The following is a 10,456-nucleotide window of genomic DNA, read 5'->3' as shown; positions in this document are numbered from 1 at the left end:
ACATGCGGGTATGATAACCATGTGCTCCTAAGTAATAGTGAACCGACTGAACTTCTCTCCTTATTATCCTGCCGACTTATCCTCGTTCAGTTCTGACGTCTGAGGGTGCTGCGCAGGAGAATCAGATCAATGCTGCGGATAGCGTTTAAATCCAATGAGTCGTCTGGGCTCGAGTTTTTCCAATCTTGTGTCGATCCATTCTGCCAGTGATTCTTCCCATGGCCCACGAAGAGGTGGCCTTGCGAAATAATGGGCCCAAAGTCTTTTGCGAGGCCTTCTAGCCTTATAGTGGACCCGAGGGATATCTGTCCCCCACAAGCCCCAATCTTTAAGTTGATTTTGAAACAATCGGCCCAAAGATTCCAGGTCTAGCTCGCAGTTTTGATTTTAGATTGTGGATGCTCTGACAGTGCACTTGTCAAGTCGTTGCTTCTGAACTCTGATCAGTCCGGTAAAAACAAACTTCGGTTATATTCTTCAGCTCTATCAGCGGTCTTCACTTTATATTTCAGAAACTAATGCTTGGTTACCAGCTTATGCTTTAGAGATCAACATCTTGTCCTTAGGGGTTGAGGATTCATTGGGTGCACTGGAGGTGCACCCAATGTGTGTAGCCCCCAAGCTTTGAGTGGATTACTGAAAATAATCCACTCAAAGGTCTTCATCTCATGCTTATTCAGAAGTCGTTGGTTCATCTTTGTTCTATGCTTTAGAAATCAGCATTTCATCGTCGTTCCATGCGCTAGAGATCAGCATTCTGCCTTTGGAGTTGAGAATTCATTGGGTGCACCGGAGGTGCACCCAATGTGTGTAGCCCCCGAGCTTTGAGTGGATTACTGAAAATAATCCACTCAAAGGTCTTCATCTCATGCCTTAGAATTCGTCGTTATATCATCGGCTTATGCTTTCAGAGATCAGCCTGTTGTCTTTGATTCCTGCTTTAGAGATCAGCAACGCGATCTACCCATATCCTGTTAGGTTTGAAATTTATTTGATCGGCGACAGATTGGACGTCCGGTAGATGGCTCTTGGCTGGTCTTCAATTCGCTTCGTGCTTCAATGCTTCTGTTGATTAGACTTGTACTTCAGTAGCTATTTTTGGCTTTCCTCCGATCTCTATCGATATCTTTCTTCTGTCTTGATACATTCATTTTGTATACTATATGGATGTGACTGCTTGGAAAAATCTATTGAAAATTCCTGGACATCCCCTCCCCAATGGGTGTAGCCAAGGGACGGCTTGGTGCGCTGAGCGTTTAGCAAGCTGCCCTTGAGTAGTAACTTGACGTGACCGCGGGGTGTAATCATATCGTCCAAGTAGTTGACCTCAGTCCCAATGGTGTCATGTTACGTGAAACAGCGTCTGCCGCCTGACTTGTTTCCAGATGATTTGAATGGCTTATTGAATACTTGCGACTGTTCAGTGACCGTGGTAGGAGATGAGCGGCTGCCTCCCGCCTCTATAAATAGACTGCCTGCTTCGATGGTGTCTTCACACATCTCCTAGCCATTTGTTGCTTATTTTCCGACTTTTCTCTTCTCTTCCAATCAACCATGGGCAAGAACAAGAAGGGCAGAAGTTCGTCGCACCACTCCAGCGACAAGCGGAAGCGCGAGCCAAGTCCCCCCTCGGAGGACTTCGATGACTTCGAGTACTCTGAGGAGGAGTTTTCCTCCGAGTCCAAGGGGTCACCGGTCAACGTCTCTCCCCCGGTGTCGTCCGATGACTCAGACGATTCCCAGGGGATCGCTGCCAAGGTGTGGTCGTACATCCAGGCTTTCGAGCGCTCCAGGCTCGAGGGCTCGGATGAGTCGGAGATCTCCTCGGACGAGGAGAACTTCTCTGACTCGTCCGAGGAGGAGAGCGGCGGTGACGACGATGATGAGGACGACGGCGGCGATGGAGGCGACAACGGCGGTGATGGCGACGGCGACAGCAACTCTGGTCAATGATCAATGGACACACAACCCCCATTTTTGTCGAAAATAGCAATGAATGACCATTTTCAATTATACCCAAGGCTAACACCTACGTATTTTTGACCAAGAAATGGTCTCCACCAAAAATGCAAGAATGTGACCTATGGCAAGGAAACATATGTGGCATGAGGTGTACGAGCCTCTGGTCAACGATCAACGGCCACACAACCCTAATTTTTATCGGAAATAGCCATGAACGACCATTTTCAATAATACCAAAGGGTATACCTATGGATTTGGTCTCCACCAAAAATCCAACAATGTGATCTATGGCAAGGAAATATATGTGGGTGAGGTGTATGAGACTCTAGTTGATGATCAAAGGCCACACAACCCCTATTTTGTCGAAAATAGCATGAACGACCATTTTCAATAATACCAATGGCTAACACCTACGGATTTTTGACCAAGAAATGGTCTCCACCAGAAAACCAAGAATGTGATCTATGGCAAGGAAACATATGTGGGTGAGGTGAATGAGACTCTGGTCAATGATCAATGTACACACAACCTCCATTTTTGTCGAAAATAGCAATGAATGACCATTTTCAATTATACCCAATGCTAACACCTACGGATTTTTGACCAAGAAATGGTCTCCACCAGAAATCCGAGGATGTGATCTATGGCAAGGAAACAATTGTGGGGTGAGGTGAACGAGGCTCTGGTCAATGACGAATGGCCACACAACCCCCATTTTTGTGGACAATAGCCATGAACGACCATTTTCAATAATACCGAAGGCTACACCTACGGATTTTTGACCAAGAAATGACCTCCCCCAGAAATCGAAGAATGTGACCTACGACAAGGAAACATATGTGGGGTGAGCTATATGAGCCTCTGGTTGATAATCAATGGCCACACAACCCCCATTTTCGACGGAAATAGCCATGAACGACCATTTTCAATAATACCGAAGGCTAACACCAAAGGATTTTTGACCAAGAATGTGATCTATGGCAAGGAAACATATGTGGGGTCTGGTGTATGACCCTCTGGTCGATGGTCAAAGGACACACAACCCCCATTTTTGTCAAAAATAGCAATGAACGACCATTTTCAATAATACCGAAGGCTAACACCTACGAATTTTTGACCAAAAAATGGTTTCCACCAGAAATCCAAGAATGTGATCTATGGCAAGGAAACATAAGTGGGGTGAGGTGAATGAAGCGTCTGGTCAATGATCAATGGCCACACAACCCCATTTCTATCGAAAATAGCCATGAACGACCATTTTCAATAATACCAAAGGCTAACACCTAAGAATTTTTGACCAAGAAATGATCTCCACCAGAAATGCAAGAATGTGACCTATGGCAAGGAAACATATGTGGCATGAGGTGTACGAGCCTCTGGTCGATGATCAACGGCCACACAACCCCAATTTTTGTCGGAAATAGCCATGAACGACCATTTTCAATAATACCGAAGGGTAACACCTACGGATTTTTGACCAAAAATGGTCTCCACCAGAAATCCAATAATGTGATCTATGGCAAGAAAACATATGTGGGGTGAGGTGAACGAGACTCAGGTCAATGATCAATGGCCACACAACCCCCATTTTTGTCAAAAATATCCATGAATGACCATTTTCAATAATACCGAAAGCAAACACCTATGGATTTTTGATGAAGAAATGGTCTCCACCAAAATCCAATAATGTGGTCTATGGCAAGGAAACATATGTGCGGTGAGGTGAATGAGCCTCTGGTCAATGATCAAATACCACACAACCCCCATTTTTGTCAAAAATAGCCATGAATGACAATTTTCAATAATACCGAAGGCTAATACCTATGGATTTTTGACCAAGAAATGGTCTCCATTAGAAATCCAAGAATGTGACCTATGGCAAGAAAACATATGTGGGGTGAGGTGTGCGATCCTCTGGTCGATGATCAATGCCCACACAACCCCCATTTTTGTTGGAAATAGCCGCGAACGACCATTTTCAATAATACCGAAGGCTAACACCTACAGATTTTTGACCAAGAAATGGTCTCCACCAAAAATCCAAGAATGTGACCTATGGTAAGGAAACATATGTGGCGTGAGGTGTACGAGCCTCTGGTCGATGATCAATGGCCACACAACCCCCATTTTTGTGAAAAATAGCTATGAACGACCATTTTCAATAATACCGAAGGCTAACACCTACAGATTTTTGACCAAGAAATGGTATCCACCAAAAATCCAAGAATGTGACTTATGGCTAGGAAACATATGTGGGGTGCGGTGTATGAGCCTCTAGTCGATGATCAATGGCCACTCAACCCCCATTTTTTGTCGAAAATAGCCATGAACAACCATTTTCAATAATACCGAAGGCTGACACCTACAGATTTTTGACCAAGAAATGGTCTCCACCAGAAATCCAAGAATGTGATTTATGGAAAGGAAACATATGTGGGGTGAGGTGTAAGAGCCTCTGGTCGATGATCAATGGCCACACAACCCCTAGTTTTTGTCGGAAATAGCCATGAACGACAATTTTCAATAATACAAATGGCAAACACCTACGGATTTTTGACCAACAAATGGTCTCCACTAGAAATATAAGAATGTGATCTATGGCAAGGAAACATAAGTGGGGTGAGGTGAATGAAGCGTCTGGTCAATGATCAATGGCCACACAACCCCATTTCTATCGAAAATAGCCATGAACGACCATTTTCAATAATACCAAAGGCTAACACCTAAGAATTTTTGACCAAGAAATGGTCTCCACCAGAAATGCAAGAATGTGACCTATGGCAAGGAAACATATGTGGCGTGAGGTGTACGAGCCTCTGGTCGATGATCAACGGCCACACAACCCCAATTTTTGTCGGAAATAGCCATGAACGACCATTTTCAATAATACCGAAGGGTAACACCTATGGATTTTTGACCAAAAATGGTCTCCACCAGAAATCCAATAATGTGATCTATGGCAAGAAAACATATGTGGGGTGAGGTGAACGAGACTCAGGTCAATGATCAATGGCCACACAACCCCCATTTTTGTCAAAAATATCCATGAACGACCATTTTCAATAATACCGAAAGCAAACACCTATGGATTTTTGACGAAGAAATGGTCTCCACCAAAATCCAATAATGAGATCTATGGCAAGGAAACATATGTGGGGTGAGGTGAATGTGCCTCTGGTCAATGATCAAATACCACACATCCCCCATTTTTGTCAAAAATAGCCATGAACGACAATTTTCAATAATACCGAAGGCTAATACCTATGGATTTTTGACCAAGAAATGGTCTCCATTAGAAATCCAAGAATGTGACCTATGGCAAGAAAACATATGTGGGGTGAGGTGTGCGATCCTCTGGTCGATGATCAATGCCCACACAACCCCCATTTTTGTCGGAAATAGCCGCGAACGACCATTTTCAATAATACCGAAGGCTAACACCTACAGATTTTTGACCAAGAAATGGTCTCCACCAAAAATCCAAGAATGTGACCTATGGTAAGGAAACATATGTGGCGTGAGGTGTACGAGCCTCTGGTCGATGATCAATGGCCACACAACCCCCATTTTTGTGAAAAATAGCTATGAACGACCATTTTCAATAATACCGAAGGCTAACACCTACGGATTTTTGACCAAGAAATGGTATCCACCAAAAATCCAAGAATGTGACTTATGGCTAGGAAACATATGTGGGGTGTGGTGTATGAGCCTCTAGTCGATGATCAATGGCCACTCAACCCCCATTTTTTGTCGAAAATAGCCATGAACAACCATTTTCAATAATACCGAAGGCTGACACCTACGGATTTTTGACCAAGAAATGGTCTCCACCAGAAATCCAAGAATTTGATGTATGGAAAGGAAACATATGTGGGGTGAGGTGTACGAGCCTCTGGTCGATGATCAATGGCCACACAACCCCCAGTTTTTGTCGGAAATAGCCATGAACGACAATTTTCAATAATACAAAAGGCAAACACCTACGGATTTTTGACCAACAAATGGTCTCCACTAGAAATCCAAGAATGTGATCTATGGCAAGGAAACATATGTGGGGTGAGGTGTATGAGCCTCTAGTCGACGATCGATGGCCACACAACCCTATTTCTGTCGAAAATAACATGAACGACCACTTTCAATAATACCGAAGGCTATAACCTACAGATTTTTGACCAAGAAATGGTGTCCACTAGAAATCCAAGAATGTGATCTATGGCAAGGAAACATATGTGGGGTGAAGTGAACGAGCCTCTGTTCAATGATCAAAGGACACACAACCCCCATTTTTGTCAAAAATAGCCATGAACGACCATTTTCGATAATACCGAAGGCTAACACCTACTGATTTTTGACAAAGAAATGGTCTCCACCAGAAATCCAAGAATGTGATCTATGGCATGGAAACATATGTGGGGTGAGGTGAACGAGACTCTGGTCAATGATCAATAGCCACACAACCCCCATTTTTGTCGAAAATAGCCATGAACGACCATTTTCAATAATACGGAAGGCTAACACCTATGGATTTTTGACGAATAAATGGTCTCCACTAGAAATCCAAGAATGTGATCTATGGCAAGGAAACATATGTGGGGTGAGGCGTATGAGCCTCTAGTCAATGATCAATGGCCACACAACCCCCATTTTTGTCGAAAATAGCATGAACGACCATTTTCAATAATACCGAAGGCTAACACCAACGAATTTTTCACCAAGAAATGATCTCCACCTGAAATGCAAGAATGTGATCTATGACAATGAAACATATGTGGGGTGAGGTGTACGAGCCTCTGGTTGATGGTCAAAGGCCACACAACCCATATTTTTGTCCAAAATAGGATGAACGACCATTTTCAATAATACCGAAGGCTAACACCTATAGATATTTGACCAAGAAATGTTCTCCACCAGAAATCCAAAAATGTGATTTATGGCAAGGAAACATATGTGGGGTGAGGTGAACGATCCACTGGTTAATGATCAATGGCCACACAACCCCCATTTTTGTCGTAAATTGCCATGAACGACCATTTTCAATAATACATAAGGCTAACACCTAAGGATTTTTGAACAAGCAATGGTCTCCACCAAAAATTCACGAATGTGACCTATGGCAATGAAACATATGTGGGGTGAGGTGTACAAGCCTCTGGTCGATGATCAATGGCACACAACCCCCATTTTTATCGAAAATAGCCATGAACAACCATTTTCAATAATACCGAAGGCTAACAGCTACAAATTTTTGACCAAGAAATGGTCTCCACTAGAAATCCAAGAATGTGATCTATGGCAAGGAAACATATGTGTGGTGAGGTGAACGATCCTCCTGTCAATGATCAATGGCCGCAAAACCCCCATTTTGTCGAAAATAGCTTGACGAACAATTTTCAATAATACCGAAGGCTAAGACCAACTCAATTTTCACCAGACATCCAAGAATGTGTAGCCTTTGGTATTATTGAAAATGGGCGTTCATGCTATTTTCGACACAAATGGCGGTTGTGTGGCCATTGATCGTTGACCAGAGGCTCGTTCACCTCACCCAACGTATGTTTCCTTGCCATATATCACATTCTTGGATTTCTGGTGGAGACCATTTCTTGGTCAAAAATCCGTATGTGTTAGCCTTCTGTATTATTGAAAATGGTCGTTCATGTTATTCTTGATAGAAATAGGGTTGTGTGGCCATTGATCATCGACCAGAGGCTCATACACCTCACCCCACATATGTTTCCTTACCATAGATCACATTCTTGGATTTCTGGTGGAGACCATTTATTGGTCAAAATCCATAGTTGTTAGCCTTCGGTATTATTTAAAATGGTCGTTCATGTTATTTTCGACAGAAATGGGGTTGTGTGGCATTGATCATCGACCAGAGGCTCGTAGACCTCACCCCACATATGTTTCCTTGCCATAGATCACATTCTTGGATTTCTATTGGAGACCATTTCTTGGTCGAAAATCCGTAGGTGTTAGCCGATGATATTATTGAAAATGGGCTTTCATGCTATTTTCGACAAAAATGGGGGTTGTGTGGCTGTTGATCATCAAACAGAGGCTCGAACACCTCACCCCACATATGTTTCCTTGTCATAGATCACATTCTTGTATTTCTGGTGGAGACCATTTATTGGTCAAAATCCATAGTTGTTAGCCTTCGGTATTATTTAAAATGGTCGTTCATGTTATTTTCAACAGAAATGGGGTTGTGTGGCATTGATCATCGACCAGAGGCTCGTAGACCTCACCCCACATATGTTTCCTTGCCATAGATCACATTCTTGGATTTCTAGTGGAGACCATTTCTTGGTTGAAAATCCGTAGGTGTTAGCCATAGGTATTATTGAAAATCGGCGTTCATGTTATTTTCGACAAAAATGGGGGTTGCGTGGCCATTGATCATCAACAAGAGGCTCGAACACCTGACCCCACATATGTTTCCTTGCCATAGATCACATTCTTGGATTTCTGGTGGAGACAATTTCTGGGTCAAAAATCCGTAGGTGCTAGCCATTGGTATTATTGGAAATGCTCGTCAGGCTATTTTCGACAAAAATAGCCGTTTTGTGGCCATTGATCATCGACTAGAGGCTCATATACCTCACCCCACATATGTTTTCTTGCCATAGATCACATTCTTGGATTTCTGGTGGAGACCATTTCTTGGTCAAAAATACATAGGTGTTAGCCTTCGGTATTATTGAAAATGGTCGTCCATGGCTCTTTCCGACAAAAATGGGGGTTGTGTGGCCATTGATCATTGACCAGAGGCTCGGACACCTCACCCCACATATGTTCCCTTGCCATACATCACATTCTAGGATTTTCGGTGGAGACTATTTCTTGGTCCAAAATTTGTAGGTGTTAGCCTTCGGTATTATTGAAAATGCTCGTTCATGGCTATTTTCGACAAAAATGGGTGTTGTGTGGCTATTAATCATCGACCAAAGGCTCGTACACCTCATCCCACATATGTTTCCTTCCAATACATCACATTCTTGGATTTATGGTGGAGACCATTTCTTGGTCAAAAATCCGAAGGTGTTAGCCTTCGGTATAATTGAAAATGGTCGTTCATGGCTATTTCCGACAAAAATGGGGGTTGTGTGGCCATTGATCATCGACCAGAGGCTCGTACACCTCACCCCACATATGTTTCCTTGCCATACATCACATTCTTGGATTTCTGGTGGAGACTATTTCTTGGTCAAAAATATGTAGGTGTAAGCCTTCGGTATTATTGAAAATGGTCGTTCATGGCTATTTTCGACAAAATGGGGGTTGTGTGGCCATTGATCATCGACCAAAGGCTCGTACACCTCACCCCACATATGTTTCCTTTCCATACATCACATTCTTGGATTTCTGGTGGAGAGCATTTCTTGGTCAAAAATCCGTAGGTGTTAGCCATCGGTATTATTGAAAATGGTCATTCACGGTTATTTTCGACACAAATGGGGGTTATGTGGCCATTAATCATCGACCAGAGCCTCATTGTTCCCCACATATGTTTCCTTGCCATAGATCACATTCTTGGATTTCTGGTGGAGACCATTTCTTGGTCAAAAATCCTACGTGTTAGCCTTCGGTATTATTGAAAATGGTTGATCATGCTATTTTCGACAAAAATGAGGGTTGTGTGGCCATTGATCATTGACTAGAGGCTCGTTCACCTTACCCCACATATGTTTCGTTTCCATAGATCACATTTTCGGATTTCTGGTGGAGACCATTTCTTGGTCAAAAATCCGTAGGTGTTAGCCTTAGGTATTATTGTAAATGGCTGTTCATGGCTATTTTCGACAAAAAATGAGTGTTGTGTGGCCATTGATCATTGACCAGAGGCTCGTTCACCTCACCCCTCATATGTTTCCTTTCCATATATCACATTCTTGGATTTCTGGTGGAGACCATTTCTTGGTCAAAAATCTGTAGGTGTTAGCCTTCGATATTATTGAAAATGATTGTTCATGCTATTTTTGACAAAAATAGGGGTTGTGTGGCCTTTGATCATCAACTAGAAGCTCGTACACCTCACCCACATATGCTTCCTTTCCATGGATCACATTCTTGGATTTCTAGTAGAGACCATTTCTTGGTAAAAAATCCGTTGGTGTTAGCCTTCGGTATTATTGAAAATGGTCGTTCATGCTATTTTCGACAAAAATGGGGCTTGTCTGGCCTTTGATCATGGACTAGAGGCTCGTACACCTCACCCCACATATGTTTTCTTACCATAGATCACATTCTTGAATTTCTGGTGGAGACCATTTCTTGGTCAAAAATCCGTAGGTGTTAGCCTTCGGTATTATTGAAAATGGCCGTTCATGGCAATTTCTGACCAAAATGGGTGTTGTGTGGCCATTGATCATCGACCAGAGGTTCTTACACCTCACCCCACATATGTTTCCTTGCCATAGGTCACATTCTTGGATTTCTTGTGGAGACCATTTCTTGGTCAAAAATCCGTATGTGTTAGCCTTCG

This window comes from Zea mays, chromosome 8 (assembly GCF_902167145.1).
Source record: "Zea mays cultivar B73 chromosome 8, Zm-B73-REFERENCE-NAM-5.0, whole genome shotgun sequence".
NCBI classification, from domain to species: Eukaryota; Viridiplantae; Streptophyta; class Magnoliopsida; order Poales; family Poaceae; genus Zea; species Zea mays.
Note: the sequence above shows the minus strand (reverse complement) of the source record.